Source organism: Phalangium opilio, unplaced genomic scaffold (genome assembly GCF_054372755.1).
Source record: "Phalangium opilio isolate 3A_F unplaced genomic scaffold, DU_Popi_V2 ptg000105l_1, whole genome shotgun sequence".
In the NCBI taxonomy this organism is placed as follows: Eukaryota; Metazoa; Arthropoda; class Arachnida; order Opiliones; family Phalangiidae; genus Phalangium; species Phalangium opilio.
The window spans coordinates 1,361,149-1,379,937 of NW_028324207.1; the positions used below are offsets into that span (position 1 = coordinate 1,361,149).

The following is an 18,789-nucleotide window of genomic DNA, read 5'->3' on the forward strand; positions in this document are numbered from 1 at the left end:
AGAAGACACAAAATATATCATTTTTACTTGAAAATTTTTCATGTAACCACTTAACTTAATTTTTTTGCTTCCAAATTTTATTTGTAACTACTTATTATTTTTTTTCGGGTTCAAACTTTAACTTTCCAACCTCTTTAATATTTTTTTGTTCGAAATTTTTGTAAACACTTTGGTTTTTTTGTTTTTCATTGAATAAATTTTGCCTTAAACCTCGTTCTTTCTTTTCTTGAATTTTTTATATACTAGACTTGGTTTCAGTTTTTTTACCTCTGGACTTAGAGTGATATTTTTGACCCCCTTTTTTAAGCTTTTTACTTAATAAAAAGAAAATAAAAACATTGAAAATAATATTTTTTTACATAAAAAAATTATTTTACTTAAAAAAATTAAAATTTTACTAAAATTTTTAAAAAAAAACAATAAAATAAGCATAAAAATGTCAAAAAAACTACCCTAAGTGTTTTTCAACTATTTTTGTTCCTTCCCCAATATCGAAACATTAGATTTAAACTTAAGCTACCACCCCCCACGTAAGCCTTGCGAGCCCAATTTAAATTTAACAAATCCCTGTTTAACTCGGGAATTATTAAATTTAAACTAAAGCCCGCTGTGGAGCCCCCAAAACCAGGAAACTTCGTCCTTAGCATGGGATTTCCAATGAAAGTCCACTCGATGATTGAAGTCCTCCACTCGATGATTGAAGTCCTCCACTCGAGAGAATGTTCCTGCGCAAGAGAAAGTCTTATTATTATTTGGAGAAAATAGCACATGCATAACTTCAAATTAAATTACCTTAATATGAAAATCCACTTGAATATTCTTGCATGACGTAACGTAAAATGTTCGGGCATAAGACAAATTATCATTATTTGACAGGTTGCACACGCGTAACATTAAACTAAATACCTTAGTATGGGGAAGTAAAATAATACCATAAAAACCTAATACTTGATTTAAATCCGCTTAAAATCGTGTTTACTTTTAAAGGACAAAGCGTATAAGCAACCTTCTACCTTAAACATAAATCATAAATTTATTTAGATCCTACAAAACTCCCTCAACGAGTTGCCAAACGCTTTTCCCCTAAAAATATTTATAATTAAAATCATAAACTAGATGCCTTAATACCGCAAAGGGAATCTCACCCTTAAAATCCTGATTACGTTCATTATTCTTAAAAGGGAGGGCTAGGACCAGTTTTCACCTATTCCATATTTCAGCATTTTATTCATATCCTGGCGAAACAAAAAACCCTACATAGAAAAGGACACAAGCGCTTTCCTTCTAAGAATAAATATAATAATAAATAATAAACTAAATACCCCAATAATTGCCTACAATGTTACAGGCTGTCGAAATAGTCTTTTTTGCTAATGAGATTCCCTTTAAACGGATAAAAACAAAGTGTAGACCTGAATTGAGAATGGAATTGTCCCGTTAATATTGCTAAAATTACTATTAATGGGATTTAATTACTACAGCGCAGGCGCTAAAAAGCGAGATGTAAAGCAGAGTTTTACCCCCGCGCCTTTCCCTCTTAGACTCGTAGAAAGGGTGTATTAAGAATGGAATTGTAATGGGTTCATTGACCTGATTATTATAGGGTGCAATTGTCAAATAATAATAATTCGTTCTAGAATCCAACATAAATTTCTCCTTTGGAAACGGATGATAGCTAAAAAATAAAATTTGTTCAATTCAAACAATCTAAAACAAAATTAAAATTACTATCAGCTTAAATGGCACAAGCATTTTGAATAACATTAATTCCACTTTCAAATAAATCATTTAACGGTACTAGAAAGATAAATATTAATACGGTTTAGGGTCAATCTTGAGATATTTGTCAATTAAACAATCACTTTGAATTACTTTTAAACCGACTAAAAGATTGAATAGTAAAACCAGGAATAAATGCAACGCGCACTTAATTAGAAAAATTTAATAAGATTCATTTCAAATATTTTGAATAAGTACGACATAAATGTGAATCACGAATACTGTGTGCCATTTGAAAGCAATCCCCAAAATAAACTTCTAAATTCTTCCCAAGAAGCCATTTGGATATGGCTAACTTGTAACTACACAAATGTTATGGTGAATACAAATGGGCTTGACACCCATAGGGCCGGAAAAAAGAACAAATTCATATAGAACATCTGTCCCCTTCTTTGACTAGAAAATTTATAGGACCTTGTCCACTAGTATGTGCAAAAACTCCGCGTATCTCTAGTAGAACCACAGTTATGAGCCTTCAAAGTTGGGTGTAATTATGGTGGGATGGGGGGGGGTAAATAGGACTATAACATAGTCAAAGGACACCCCCATATATCTAGTAGAACCAGAGTTATGAACCCCCAAAGTTGGGTGTAACTATGGTGGGATGGGGGGGGGTAAATAGGACTATAACATAGTCAAAGGACACCCCCATATATCTAGTAGAACCAGAGTTATGAACCCCCAAAGTTGGGTGTAATTATGATGGGATGGGGGGCAAATAGGACTATAACATAGTCAAAGGACACCCCCATATATCTAGTAGAACCACAGTTATGAACCCCCAAAGTTGGGTGTAATTTTGGTGGGACGGGGGGCAAATAAGACTATAACATAGTCAAAGGACATCCCCATATATCTAGTAGAACCACAGTTATGAACCCCCAAAGTTGGGTGTAATTATGGTGGGATGAGGGGGGGATAAATAGGACTATAACATAGTCAAAGGACACCCCCATATATCTAGTAGAACCAGAGTTATGAGCCCCCAAAGTTGGGTGTAATTATGGTCCGATGGGGGGGCAAATAGGACTATAACATAGTCAAAGGACACCCCCATATATCTAGTAGAACCAGAGTTATGAACCCCAAAGTTGGGTGTAATTACGGTGCGATGGGGGGGCAAATAGGACTATAACATAGTCAAAGGACACCCCCATATATCTAGTAGAACCAGAGTTATGAACCCCCAAAGTTGGGTGTAATTATGGTGGGATGGGGGGCAAATAGGACTATAACATAGTCAAAGGACACCCCCATATATCTAGTAGAACCAGAGTTATGAACCCCCAAAGTTGGGTGTAATTTTGGTGGGACGGGGGGCAAATAGGACTATAACATAGTCAAAGGACACCCCCATATATCTAGTAGAACCACAGTTATGAACCCCCAAAGTTGGGTGTAATTACGGTGTGATGGGGGGCAAATAGGATTATAACATAGTCAAAGGACACCCCCATATATCTAGTAGAGCCAGAGTTATGAACCCCCAAAGTTGGGTGTAATTATGGTGGGATGGGGGGCAAATAGGACTATAACATAGTCAAAGGACACCCCCATATATCTAGTAGAACCAGAGTTATGAACCCCCAAAGTTGAGTGTAATTTTGGTGGGACGGGGGGCAAATAAGACTATAACATAGTCAAAGGACATCCCCATATATCTAGTAGAACCACAGTTATGAACCCCCAAAGTTGGGTGTAATTATGGTGGGATGAGGGGGGGGATAAATAGGACTATAACATAGTCAAAGGACACCCCCATATATCTAGTAGAACCACAGTTATGAACCCCCAAAGTTGGGTGTAATTATGGTGGGATGAGGGGGGGGGCAAATAGGACTATAACATAGTCAAAGGACACCCCCATATATCTAGTAGAACCAGAGTTATGAACCCCAGAAGTTGGGTGTAATTTTGGTGGGACGGGGGGCAATTAGGACTATAACATAGTCAAAGGACACCCCCATATATCTAGTAGAACCAGAGTTATGAACCCCCAAAGTTGGGTGTAATTATGGTGGGATGGGGGAGGGGGTAAATAGAACTATAACATAGTCAAAGGACACCCCCATATATCTAGTAGAACCAGAGCTATGAACCCCCAAAGTTGTGTGTAATTATGGTGGGATGGGGGGGGGTAAATAGGACTATAACATAGTCAAAGGACACCCCCATATATCTAGTAGAACCAGAGTTATGAGCCCCCAAAGTTGGGTGTAATTATGGTGGGATGGGGGGGGGTAAATAGAACTATAACATAGTCAAAGGACACCCCCATATATCTAGTAGAACCAGAGTTATTAACCCCCAAAGTTGAGTGTAATTATGGTGGGATGGGAGGGGGGGGGTAAATAGGACTATAACATAGTCAAAGGACACCCCCATATATCTAGTAGAACCAGAGTTATGAACCCCCAAAGTTGGGTGTAATTATGGTGGGATGGGGAGGGGGTAAATAGGACTATAACATAGTCAAAGGACACCCCCATATATCTAGTAGAACCAGAGTTATGAACCCCCAAAGTTGGGTGTAATTATGATGGGATGGGAGGGGGGGGGGTAAATAGGACTATAACATAGTCAAAGGACACCCCCATATATCTAGTAGAACCAGAGTTATGAACCCCCAAAGTTGGGTGTAATTATGATGGGATGGGGGGCAAATAAGACTATAACATAGTCAAAGGACACCCCCATATATCTAGTAGAACCAGAGTTATGAACCCCCAAAGTTGGGTGTAATTTTGGTGGGACGGGGGGCAAATAAGACTATAACATAGTCAAAGGACATCCCCATATATCTAGTAGAACCACAGTTATGAACCCCCAAAGTTGGGTGTAATTATGGTGGGATGAGGGGGGGGGATAAATAGGACTATAACATAGTCAAAGGACACCCCCATATATCTAGTAGAACCACAGTTATGAACCCCCAAAGTTGGGTGTAATTATGGTGGGATGAGGGGGGGGGGGCAAATAGGACTATAACATAGTCAAAGGACACCCCCATATATCTAGTAGAACCAGAGTTATGAACCCCAGAAGTTGGGTGTAGTTTTGGTGGGACGGGGGGGCAAATAGGACTATAACATAGTCAAAGGACACCCCCATATATCTAGTAGAACCAGAGTTATGAACCCCCAAAGTTGGGTGTAATTATGGTGGGATGGGGGAGGGGGTAAATAGAACTATAACATAGTCAAAGGACACCCCCATATATCTAGTAGAACCAGAGCTATGAACCCCCAAAGTTGTGTGTAATTATGGTGGGATGGGGGGGTAAATAGGACTATAACATAGTCAAAGGACACCCCCATATATCTAGTAGAACCAGAGTTATGAACCCCCAAAGTTGGGTGTAATTATGGTGGGATGGGGGGGGGGGGTAAATAGAACTATAACATAGTCAAAGGACACCCCCATATATCTAGTAGAACCAGAGTTATTAACCCCCAAAGTTGAGTGTAATTATGGTGGGATGGGAGGGGGGGGGTAAATAGGACTATAACATAGTCAAAGGACACCCCCATATATCTAGTAGAACCAGAGTTATGAACCCCCAAAGTTGGGTGTAATTATGGTGGGATGGGGAGGGGGGTAAATAGAACTATAACATAGTCAAAGGACACCCCCATATATCTAGTAGAACCAGAGTTATGAACCCCCAAAGTTGGGTGTAATTATGATGGGATGGGGGGGCAAATAGGACTATAACATAGTCAAAGGACACCCCCATATATCTAGTAGAACCAGAGTTACGAACCCCCAAAGTTGGGTGTAATTTTGGTGGGACGGGGGGCAAATAGGACTATAACATAGTCAAAGGACACCCCCATATATCTAGTAGAACCACAGTTATGAGCCCCCAAAGTTGGGTGTAATTATGGTGGGATAAGGGGGGGGGTAAATAGGACTATAACATAGTCAAAGGACACCCCCATATATCTAGTAGAACCAGAGTTATGAACCCCCAAAGTTGGGTGTAATTACGGTGTGATGGGGGGCAAATAGGACTATAACATAGTCAAAGGACACCCCCATATATCTAGTAGAGCCAGAGTTATGAACCCCCAAAGTTGGGTGTAATTATGGTGGGATGGGGGGCAAATAGGACTATAACATAGTCAAAGGACACCCCCATATATCTAGTAGAACCAGAGTTATGAACCCCCAAAGTTGGGTGTAATTATGATGGGATGGGGGGCAAATAGGACTATAACATAGTCAAAGGACACCCCCATATATCTAGTAGAACCAGAGTTATGAACCCCCAAAGTTGGGTGTAATTTTGGTGGGACGGGGGGCAAATAAGACTATAACATAGTCAAAGGACATCCCCATATATCTAGTAGAACCACAGTTATGAACCCCCAAAGTTGGGTGTAATTATGGTGGGATGAGGGGGGGGGCAAATAGTGTTACGTTTAGAAAGATACTTCTTTATTTCTAAGTTTATTACAAGACTGTCAGTTCAAGAGTGCCTAGCTCAGGTTCTAGCTGCCGCTTATATCAACTCTAGCCCTAGCGGCGCATTCTATTATTTCCGATTCTGATCATGTGATTTCTAGCATGTGACTTCCAGTAATACATAACATCTTTCTTTTCCCCTTATGTAAGATTCTAATTCTCTAATTCTACATTTACATTAATTATTACTGCCGCTACATTTACTGTATACCCTCTTTCCTTTCTCGTTAATTAATCTGATTTGTTGTTTTACAATGTTCCATAAAATAATACGTGATTACAATTAAAATAACTATGTGATTAAAAATAACTCGTAATTAGCTAAAATTTTAAAATGATAAATAAAGTCCTTAACGAGTTTAGCAGTTCTTAATTTTGATATCGCTGCGGTCTGATGATGGGACGTCCCCTGCGTGTTCTTGACTGGGAGTATGCTTGCTCAGGTCGTGGGTGATCTGGTGGTGTATTAGTGGCCGTTGTTGGAAGTCGTGCTGGGTTCGTATGGCTGTTCATGGTAGTGTTACGACCGGGCTGAATTCGGTGATGTATGTGGAAGTCGTCGGTTGGAAGGTCAACTGCTATTGGAATTTCTACGTTGTCCTGTCTTCTGTGTCTCTGTAATTCCCGCTGTACTTCGTCCTGAGGTGGAGTCTGTTCTGGTAAAGCTTGGTCGTCATTTGGTAGTGATATGGATACTGCCGTTGCTATGGTCTGATGATGGTGGTTTGGCTGGTTGAGTGTCTGTAGGTTTGGGTTTGCTGGTAAGAACTTAGGTTTGGTTCGAGCGTAATAGATTCGTGTGTTAGAAGGGATAGTTTTAGTGAGTGGTGGGGTTGGCGAGGAATTCATTGTTGTAGGTTTCGTCATTGTAGTATTGGAATCGCTATAATCCTGACGTAGATGGGTTCTGGTGCGCCGAAGTATTTGTCCTGTGGCGGTTCGAATTTGATATGATCGTGGCTCCGGCCCTCTTGTTATTACTTTAGCTGGTAGCCATTGTCGTTGTCCAGCCCAATAATAGACTGGTTGATTGGTTTGTAGGTCGGGTAGTGGTACTGTATGTCGGGTGTTGAAATTCTCTACCATGCTGTGTTGCTGTTTAGCGATGGAGTTCTTGGCCCTCTGGACGGGATAGAAGGGTTTCAAACTGTTATTGGTAGTTGTTAAGGTTGTCCTTAGTCTTCGCCCCATGCTTAATTCCGCGGGAGACGGTCGATTGGTCTTGGGTGTCGTTCTATATTCCAAGAGTACCGTTTCCAAATCCTTGCCACTCTGCTTGGCCTTGATGATGGAATTTTTTATGGTTTGTATCGTCCTTTCTGTGAGCCCGTTAGATTGGGGGTAGTTTGGTGACGATGTGGTGTGCCGCACACCCCATTCTTCCAAGAATTTGTGGAATTGTTCCGAGTTGAATGGCGGGCCGTTGTCCGATATTAACCTTTGTGGAGGGCCGTGTCTGGCGAAATGTGGTCGGAGGAAGTTTGTTACTGCTTGGGTGTTCGTCAAGACTAGTTTCTGCACCTCCACAAAGTGTGAGAAATAGTCTACTAGGAGTATATATTTCTGTGAGTCCACATGAAATAAATCAAGGCCTACCATCTGCCATGGTAGTGATGGCAATTGGTGCGGTGTCATTGGCATTGGCGGGTTAGCTCTCTGGCGAGTGGCGCAGATCGCGCAAGCCCGAATATGTGTCGTTAGATCCTGGTTTAGGGTAGGCCAGAAGATGTTAAGTTTGGCCTTAGCGATGCACGAGTTAATCCCTTGGTGGGTGGAGTGGACCTTGTCGAGGAGTTCTTTTTGCATTAGTTTTGGGATTATCAGTCTTGACCCTCGGAAGAGTAGGCCTTGCGTTGTGTGTAGCTCGTCTTGGTATGGCCAATATGGTCGAACCTCTGGCGGTAGAACTTTCGCTTGTTTCGGCCAGCCGCTCTCAATGAGAACTGTTATCTTTTGCAATGTGGGATCTTCCTGCGTGGCCTTCTTGTAACGTCCTTGTATGTCATCGGGCAAGGTGGTAATTACGTGTACTGCAGCGTATGGTCCTTCCAGATTTGATGTATTGATATCGGTCGTCTTCTGCGGGGCTCGTGAGAGCATATCGGCGATTAATAAGGATTTGCCTGGTACATATATTAGGTTGAATTGATATCTAAATAAGCGCATCGTTAATCTTTGTAACCGAGGTGTTATTAAGTGTAGAGGTTTCTGTAGTAGTCCAATAAGTGGGGAGTGGTCCGTTTGAATTGTGACTCTCGTTCCGGCGATATAGAAATTGAAATGTTCGCAAGCGTAAACTATTGCTAATAATTCCTTTTCTATCTGAGCGTATCGAGTTTGTGTGGGTGTGAACGATGTGGAAGCATATTCTACAGGGTGGTTTTCTTGAAGCAGTACGGCTCCTACACCGTACTGGCTGGCATCAACGGACAGGATTATGGGCTTGCCCGGGTCAAAGAACGTCAAAACCGGAGCTGTTGCGGCGGCGTTTTTAAGATTGTCGTAATGTCGTTGGTGCGTTGGTTCCCACTGGAAAACAGCATCTTTTTTAAGCAGTGTTCGTAGCGGGGCCGTGTCTTCGTTTGCATGAGGGATGAATTTAAGTATGTAGTTCACCATCCCTAAGAAACTTTGGAGGGCTGGTTTATCGGCTGGTGGTGGTAACGCGGTGATGGCTGTGACTTTCTGCGGGTCCACGTGAACTCCCTCTGCAGTTAATATATGTCCGATGTAGGACGTTTTTGAAACGGCCAATTGTAGTTTCTTGCGGCTGAAGCAGAGGCCCGTTTGTAAGGCTTTTTCCAAAATCCTGATTAAGGATTCCATATGCGATTTCATATCTTTAGTGGCAATTAAGAAATCGTCCGTGGAAATGTGCACCTCTGGGAACTCTGTGACAGGATAGATTCTGCGCAAGGAAGCCTGACACACCTCTGACCCTGTAGCTATGCCCATTGGTAGGCGTTGAAATCGGTATTGCCCTTCTGGTGTTGCAAACGTACAGAGCCTTGAACTTTCGTCGTCGAGTTCGATTTGCCAAAAGGCACTTTGAACATCCAGGACGGTGAAAACTTTAGAGCCCTTCAGTGTAGCAAAAATTTCTTGTGAGGTTGGGACTGGAAAAGGAGTCCGTTTGATGGCCTTGTTCAATCGTCGTGGATCGAGGCAAATTCTAACTTCGTTTCCAGATTTTGGCACGACGACCATAGGATGAACCCAATCTGCAGCTTCTGAAACAGGTATGATTACCCCATTTTGTAGGAGTCGTTCCAATTCCCGGCGAACTGGCTGTTGTAAGGCAATGGGGATCTTATGGGCTGCGGAGACAGATGGTATGGCATGTGGTTTAAGCTGGATAGAGTGTTTTCCAGGGATTTTGCCGATTTCGCCAAATGTGGTGTGGTATTGCTGGACGATGTGTTGTGGTGAAAGAGCGGAGCTATGAGGAAGGTCGGTGTGTGATGAAAGGACATGAATCCCGTGAATCAAATTACTTGATGTAGGGGGTGGTCCGAGGGGTTGTCGATGGTGTTCGATAAGCCCCAGGTGAAAAGAAGCCGTAGCTCCTAAAATTGGCATCCGATCTTCTGCCGTGATATAGAATGGGCAGGTTGTCATAGCGGCGTGTGAAGTACATGGTAGGTCGACTATCCCCAGTATTGGTACTTCGTGGCCTGAGTATGCTGTGACCTTATGCGTAGGTTGTCGCAACGAAGGTTGTACAGGGAGAGCATCGTAGAGGCGTTTAGGAATAATATTGACTTGGGAGCCGGTATCCAATTTGAACGTTGTCGCCTTGTTGAGCAAGTAGATTTGGTCGTAAATTTCGTCCTCTTTGTGTCTATAGTCCTCAAGGGTCGAAACTTGACCGTGCGGTGGTGCTTCCAGTTGATCAGTTTGTAGTGTGATGCAGTAACTGAGGTACTCAGGATGGGTTAATTCATCGAAAGGCCCTCTCATGGTGTGTGTCAGCTCATGTGCGTGGTAACTATCGTCTTGTGGATCGTATACTGCGTCGTCGAGCTCATAGTCTGTCGGGGCTTCTTGAAGTAGGTGTATCTGTCGGCATTGGGATCGCCAGTGTCCTTTGGAGTGGCATCCTAGGCATTCAGAGTATCTTGCCGGGCAAGGACGTTCTGTATGTACAGTCCCACAGTTGGGACACGTTCCAGGTTGACTTCGCTGTGCTCTGGGTGCGTGACGTGGATAATAGTTATCTCGTCGTGATGGATGGCTATCTCGTCTAGTATGAGGTTGGTTCTGATAATTTCTTTGAGGAGGATAACGTGTAGAGGCAGAGGCACGATGTTGGCCTTGACTCTTTTGAGGCCTGTGTCGTTTGATGGCGTCTACCTGAGCGGCAACTGGAGTGCCGATTTGAGATTTGTTATTGTGTCCCATTAAGCCGGCTTGGATGCTTGATGTCTCTTCTGCTTGGCAGAGTGTGGCAGCTTCACTCAGTGTGAGATTGGGTTTAGATAAAAGATCCTTGCGGAGGCGTTCGTTGCGAATGCCGACCACTAATTGGGTGGTAATTAATGACTCCGTGAGGGGCGCGTAATCACACTCCTGGGCCTTGGCCTTTAAGTCCGTAAAGAACTCGTCAAATGTTTGATTTTCTTGTTGGACCGAGGTTGTAAACACGTATCGCGAGTAGAGAAGGTTCTTATAAGGTTTGTAGTAATTGTCAAAGGCATCCGTAATTACCTTCACAGTTCTAGCATCATCTATTTCGGCGATAGGTAATGTTTTGTAAATGCGACGTCCCGTCGCACCTAGTATGTGTAAAAATGTAGCGCGTTGAATGGCGACCGTTTTGGTAGAAAGTTCGGCAGCAGTAGCGTATATGTCGTAAGCGTCTTTGTATTCCGACCACGCGGTCGCGGGATCTGGGCCGGGCAGAAATTGCGCGGGACTCTTGAATGACGTCATCGATCTGAAGTGTCTTGGAGAGACGTTATCGCGTTTAGGGTTAGCGCGACTTGTCCCGTTTCCGAGTCAAATTGACGAATATAATTAACGCGATAATATTACTTAGAGAGACCGTAGGTTATTTGATCCCACCTCTATCACCATGTTACGTTTAGAAAGATACTTCTTTATTTCTAAGTTTATTACAAGACTGTCAGTTCAAGAGTGCCTAGCTCAGGTTCTAGCTGCCGCTTATATCAACTCTAGCCCTAGCGGCGCATTCTATTATTTCCGATTCTGATCATGTGATTTCTAGCATGTGACTTCCAGTAATACATAACAAATAGGACTATAACATAGTCAAAGGACACCCCCATATATCTAGTAGAACCAGAGTTATGAACCCCAGAAGTTGGGTGTAGTTTTGGTGGGACGGGGGGGCAAATAGGACTATAACATAGTCAAAGGACACCCCCATATATCTAGTAGAACCAGAGTTATGAACCCCCAAAGTTGGGTGTAATTATGGTGGGATGGGGGAGGGGGTAAATAGAACTATAACATAGTCAAAGGACACCCCCATATATCTAGTAGAACCAGAGCTATGAACCCCCAAAGTTGTGTGTAATTATGGTGGGATGGGGGGGTAAATAGGACTATAACATAGTCAAAGGACACCCCCATATATCTAGTAGAACCAGAGTTACGAACCCCCAAAGTTGGGTGTAATTTTGGTGGGACGGGGGGCAAATAGGACTATAACATAGTCAAAGGACACCCCCATATATCTAGTAGAACCACAGTTATGAGCCCCCAAAGTTGGGTGTAATTATGGTGGGATAAGGGGGGGGGTAAATAGGACTATAACATAGTCAAAGGACACCCCCATATATCTAGTAGAACCAGAGTTATGAACCCCCAAAGTTGGGTGTAATTACGGTGTGATGGGGGGCAAATAGGACTATAACATAGTCAAAGGACACCCCCATATATCTAGTAGAGCCAGAGTTATGAACCCCCAAAGTTGGGTGTAATTATGGTGGGATGGGGGGCAAATAGGACTATAACATAGTCAAAGGACACCCCCATATATCTAGTAGAACCAGAGTTATTAACCCCCAAAGTTGAGTGTAATTATGGTGGGATGGGAGGGGGGGGTAAATAGGACTATAACATAGTCAAAGGACACCCCCATATATCTAGTAGAACCAGAGTTATGAACCCCCAAAGTTGGGTGTAATTATGGTGGGATGGGGAGGGGGGTAAATAGAACTATAACATAGTCAAAGGACACCCCCATATATCTAGTAGAACCAGAGTTATGAACCCCCAAAGTTGGGTGTAATTATGATGGGATGGGGGGGCAAATAGGACTATAACATAGTCAAAGGACACCCCCATATATCTAGTAGAACCAGAGTTACGAACCCCCAAAGTTGGGTGTAATTTTGGTGGGACGGGGGGCAAATAGGACTATAACATAGTCAAAGGACACCCCCATATATCTAGTAGAACCACAGTTATGAGCCCCCAAAGTTGGGTGTAATTATGGTGGGATAAGGGGGGGGGGGTAAATAGGACTATAACATAGTCAAAGGACACCCCCATATATCTAGTAGAACCAGAGTTATGAACCCCCAAAGTTGGGTGTAATTACGGTGTGATGGGGGGCAAATAGGACTATAACATAGTCAAAGGACACCCCCATATATCTAGTAGAGCCAGAGTTATGAACCCCCAAAGTTGGGTGTAATTATGGTGGGATGGGGGGCAAATAGGACTATAACATAGTCAAAGGACACCCCCATATATCTAGTAGAACCAGAGTTATGAACCCCCAAAGTTGGGTGTAATTATGATGGGATGGGGGGCAAATAGGACTATAACATAGTCAAAGGACACCCCCATATATCTAGTAGAACCAGAGTTATGAACCCCCAAAGTTGGGTGTAATTTTGGTGGGACGGGGGGCAAATAAGACTATAACATAGTCAAAGGACATCCCCATATATCTAGTAGAACCACAGTTATGAACCCCCAAAGTTGGGTGTAATTATGGTGGGATGAGGGGGGGGATAAATAGGACTATAACATAGTCAAAGGACACCCCCATATATCTAGTAGAACCAGAGTTATGAGCCCCCAAAGTTGGGTGTAATTATGGTCCGATGGGGGGGCAAATAGGACTATAACATAGTCAAAGGACACCCCCATATATCTAGTAGAACCAGAGTTATGAACCCCAAAGTTGGGTGTAATTACGGTGCGATGGGGGGGCAAATAGGACTATAACATAGTCAAAGGACACCCCCATATATCTAGTAGAACCAGAGTTATGAACCCCCAAAGTTGGGTGTAATAATGGTGGGATGGGGGGCAAATAGGACTATAACATAGTCAAAGGACACCCCCATATATCTAGTAGAACCAGAGTTATGAACCCCCAAAGTTGGGTGTAATTTTGGTGGGACGGGGGGCAAATAGGACTATAACATAGTCAAAGGACACCCCCATATATCTAGTAGAACCACAGTTATGAACCCCCAAAGTTGGGTGTAATTATGGTGGGATGAGGGGGGGGGCAAATAGGACTATAACATAGTCAAAGGACACCCCCATATATCTAGTAGAACCAGAGTTATGAACCCCCAAAGTTGGGTGTAATTATGGTGCGATGGGGGGCAAATAGGACTATAACATAGTCAAAGGCCACCCCCATATATCTAGTAGAACCAGAGTTATGAACCCCCAAAGTTGGGTGTAATTATGATGGGATGGGGGGGGCAAATAGGACTATAACATAGTCAAAGGACACCCCCATATATCTAGTAGAACCACAGTTATGAACCCCCAAAGTTGGGTGTAATTATGGTGGGATGAGGGGGGGGCAAATAGGACTATAACATAGTCAAAGGACACCCCCATATATCTAGTAGAACCAGAGTTATGAACCCCCAAAGTTGGGTGTAATTATGGTGCGATGGGGGGCAAATAGGACTATAACATAGTCAAAGGACATCCCCATATATCTAGTAGAACCACAGTTATGAACCCCCAAAGTTGGGTGTAATTATGGTGGGATGAGGGTGGGGGATAAATAGGACTATAACATAGTCAAAGGACACCCCCATATATCTAGTAGAACCAGAGTTATGAACCCCCAAAGTTGGGTGTAATTATGGTCCGATGGGGGGGGGGCAAATAGGACTATAACATAGTCAAAGGACACCCCCATATATCTAGTAGAACCAGAGTTATGAACCCCCAAAGTTGGGTGTAATTATGGTGGGATGGGGGAGGGGGGTAAATAGAACTATAACATAGTCAAAGGACACCCCCATATATCTAGTAGAACCAGAGCTATTAACCCCCAAAGTTGGGTGTAATTATGGTGGGATGGGGGGTAAATAGGACTATAACATAGTCAAAGGACACCCCATATATCTAGTAGAACCAGAGTTATGAACCCCCAAAGTTGGGTGTAATTATGGTGGGATGGGGAGGGGGTAAATAGAACTATAACATAGTCAAAGGACACCCCCATATATCTAGTAGAACCAGAGTTATTAACCCCCAAAGTTGAGTGTAATTATGGTGGGATGGGAGGGGGGGTAAATAGGATTATAACATAATCAAAGGACACCCCCATATATCTAGTAGAACCAGAGTTATGAACCCCCAAATTTGGGTGTAATTATGGTGGGATGGGGGGGGCAAATAGGACTATAACATAGTCAAAGGACACCCCCATATATCTAGTAGAACCAGAGTTATGAACCCCCAAAGTTAGGTGTAATTTTGGTGGGACGGGGGGAAAATAGGACTATATCATAGTCAAAGGACACCCCCATATATCTAGTAGAACCACAGTTATGAACCCCCAAAGTTGGGTGTAATTATGGTGGGATGAGGGGGGGCAAATAGGACTATAACATAGTCAAAGGACACCCCCATATATCTAGTAGAACCAGAGTTATGAACCCCCAAAGTTGGGTGTAATTATGGTGGGACGGGGGGCAAATAGGACTATAACATAGTCAAAGGACACCCCCATATATCTAGTAGAACCAGAGTTATGAGCCCCCAAAGTTGGGTGTAATTATGGTCCGATGGGGGGGCAAATAGGACTATAACATAGTCAAAGGACACCCCCATATATCTAGTAGAACCAGAGTTATGAACCCCAAAGTTGGGTGTAATTACGGTGCGATGGGGGGGGGCAAATAGGACTATAACATAGTCAAAGGACACCCCCATATATCTAGTAGAACCAGAGTTATGAACCCCCAAAGTTGGGTGTAATTATGGTGGGATGGGGGGCAAATAGGACTATAACATAGTCAAAGGACACCCCCATATATCTAGTAGAACCAGAGTTATGAACCCCCAAAGTTGGGTGTAATTTTGGTGGGACGGGGGGCAAATAGGACTATAACATAGTCAAAGGACACCCCCATATATCTAGTAGAACCACAGTTATGAACCCCCAAAGTTGGGTGTAATTATGGTGGGATGAGGGGGGGGCAAATAGGACTATAACATAGTCAAAGGACACCCCCATATATCTAGTAGAACCAGAGTTATGAACCCCCAAAGTTGGGTGTAATTATGGTGCGATGGGGGGCAAATAGGACTATAACATAGTCAAAGGCCACCCCCATATATCTAGTAGAACCAGAGTTATGAACCCCCAAAGTTGGGTGTAATTATGATGGGATGGGGGGGCAAATAGGACTATAACATAGTCAAAGGACACCCCCATATATCTAGTAGAACCACAGTTATGAACCCCCAAAGTTGGGTGTAATTATGGTGGGATGAGGGGGGGCAAATAGGACTATAACATAGTCAAAGGACACCCCCATATATCTAGTAGAACCAGAGTTATGAACCCCCAAAGTTGGGTGTAATTATGGTGCGATGGGGGGCAAATAGGACTATAACATAGTCAAAGGACATCCCCATATATCTAGTAGAACCACAGTTATGAACCCCCAAAGTTGGGTGTAATTATGGTGGGATGAGGGGGGGGGGATAAATAGGACTATAACATAGTCAAAGGACACCCCCATATATCTAGTAGAACCAGAGTTATGAACCCCCAAAGTTGGGTGTAATTATGGTCCGATGGGGGGGGGCAAATAGGACTATAACATAGTCAAAGGACACCCCCATATATCTAGTAGAACCAGAGTTATGAACCCCCAAAGTTGGGTGTAATTATGGTGGGATGGGGGAGGGGGGGTAAATAGAACTATAACATAGTCAAAGGACACCCCCATATATCTAGTAGAACCAGAGCTATGAACCCCCAAAGTTGGGTGTAATTATGGTGGGATGGGGGGTAAATAGGACTATAACATAGTCAAAGGACACCCCATATATCTAGTAGAACCAGAGTTATGAACCCCCAAAGTTGGGTGTAATTATGGTGGGATGGGGAGGGGGTAAATAGAACTATAACATAGTCAAAGGACACCCCCATATATCTAGTAGAACCAGAGTTATTAACCCCCAAAGTTGAGTGTAATTATGGTGGGATGGGAGGGGGGGTAAATAGGATTATAACATAATCAAAGGACACCCCCATATATCTAGTAGAACCAGAGTTATGAACCCCCAAATTTGGGTGTAATTATGGTGGGATGGGGGGGCAAATAGGACTATAACATAGTCAAAGGACACCCCCATATATCTAGTAGAACCAGAGTTATGAACCCCCAAAGTTGGGTGTAATTTTGGTGGGACGGGGGGAAAATAGGACTATATCATAGTCAAAGGACACCCCCATATATCTAGTAGAACCACAGTTATGAACCCCCAAAGTTGGGTGTAATTATGGTGGGATGAGGGGGGGGGCAAATAGGACTATAACATAGTCAAAGGACACCCCCATATATCTAGTAGAACCAGAGTTATGAACCCCCAAAGTTGGGTGTAATTATGGTGGGACGGGGGGCAAATAGGACTATAACATAGTCAAAGGACACCCCCATATATCTAGTAGAACCAGAGTTATGAACCCCCAAAGTTGGGTGTAATTATGGTGGGATGGGGGGGGGCAAATAGGACTATAACATAGTCGAAGGACACCCCCATATATCGAGTAGAACCACAGTTATGAACCCCCAAAGTTTAGTGTAATGCTATTCCTATGGATGGGGTATGTTTGTGAACATTTTGCATAATTACTCGACCCCTGTTTGCCGTAACCCTGGGTTTCTATTATGGATGGATGGGGCAAATAGGACTATAATATACACAAAGGACAAAAACGACTTAACTCCTTTGACTAGAAAATTTATAGGACATTGCGCACTAGGTCTGCAAAAATAGTATCGCGTGTTCATGGTTAAGCTATCAAAACTTTGGGAAAATTTATTGGTCAAACAGGCCGGTGACCCCCTTCGTTTTTATAAATAGTATGGGACATTTTTAATGTTATTGGACAATGTGTCCTGCGCTTATTTCCAACCCTAGACACCCATATTAACACCAATAGATTTGTTAATTGAAAATATTTTAGAGAACTACAGTTACTTAAAAAGCTCACTTCTGCGTTAATACACCCGCCGTTAAAGGTTTTCTACTCGCTTCAGTTAAGGGCAATATACAGCCAATAACCAAAGCAACAAAAGTGAATTAGTTATTTAGAACTATGGAGTTCCAAATAACTACCACTATGTTTGGTAACCAATATATAAAATCAACTAAGGTCTAAGGCTATGTTTTCTTCAAACAGACAATGGTCGTAATTAACAAACCTATTTGGCACGGTTAAGATACATTTTCCATTTGTAACGCTTAATTTTCATTCGGTTGCGATAAAACTTTGGTATTTAATCTAAATTAGGCCTAAAAATATAAATAAAATATTTACCTGGAATGATCTCTTATACCACTACTGAAAGAGGCAACAGCTTCCTTGAATCCGTGGTGCCAACGTGGTCCCGTAAGCCTTGGTAATAATAGCACCAGCCAGTGGTTCCACTGCCAACCAACGTGGTCCCGTAAGCCTTGGTCGTAATTAACAAACGAATTTTGGCACGGTTGATCATAAATTTTCCACTTCCAACGCTGAACTTCCGATCGGTTGCGATAAAACATCGGTTGCGATAAAACTTTGTTATTTAATCAAAATTAACCCTTTAAATATAAATAAAATCAAAATATTTACCAGCAAAGATCGGACAGAAAATCGCAGCAGCCAGTTCTAACGGAAAACGACCCCAAAAATAACCCAGAATGAATAAGCTTATAGGCTGCAAACACGGACCGCTAGATGGCGCTGCTGAAGTTAGGCAGACTTCAAAATATGGCGGGAGCGTGCGTTTCAATTTTATTGTTTCTATTTTCTAATATAATTAATAATTTAGTTAATTATAATTTACTAATGTCTTCTAAACAGCCCAAAACACTTTTCTCCGCTTTTAAAAAGTGGTACTGGAGTTTATGGATTTCCGATAGCTGGTAAAACCACCCTACATGGAACACCTCATTTGTGGAAGTTCTACTCGGATTATATTTTGATAATTACACTTAATAATTTTGTGCTTGGTATTCATTAGTAATGCAAGTTTTAATAATTTTATTTTTAATATTACTTTTATTATTATGGAATGGAAAGAACAA

At 42.5% G+C, this 18,789-nt stretch overlaps 1 long non-coding RNA gene across 1 annotated transcript; it reads right to left on the reverse strand.

Moving 5' to 3' along the window:
- Positions 1–468: 468 nt before the first annotated feature.
- On the reverse strand, positions 469–18,779 carry LOC149625150 (uncharacterized). Its single transcript, XR_016374562.1, has 4 exons — positions 18,335–18,779; positions 18,038–18,234; positions 793–1,675; positions 469–725 (listed from the first exon to the last, which is right to left on the reverse strand). It is a non-coding gene; the product is annotated as an uncharacterized LOC149625150 (long non-coding RNA).
- Between the last annotated feature and the right edge of the window lie 10 nt (positions 18,780–18,789).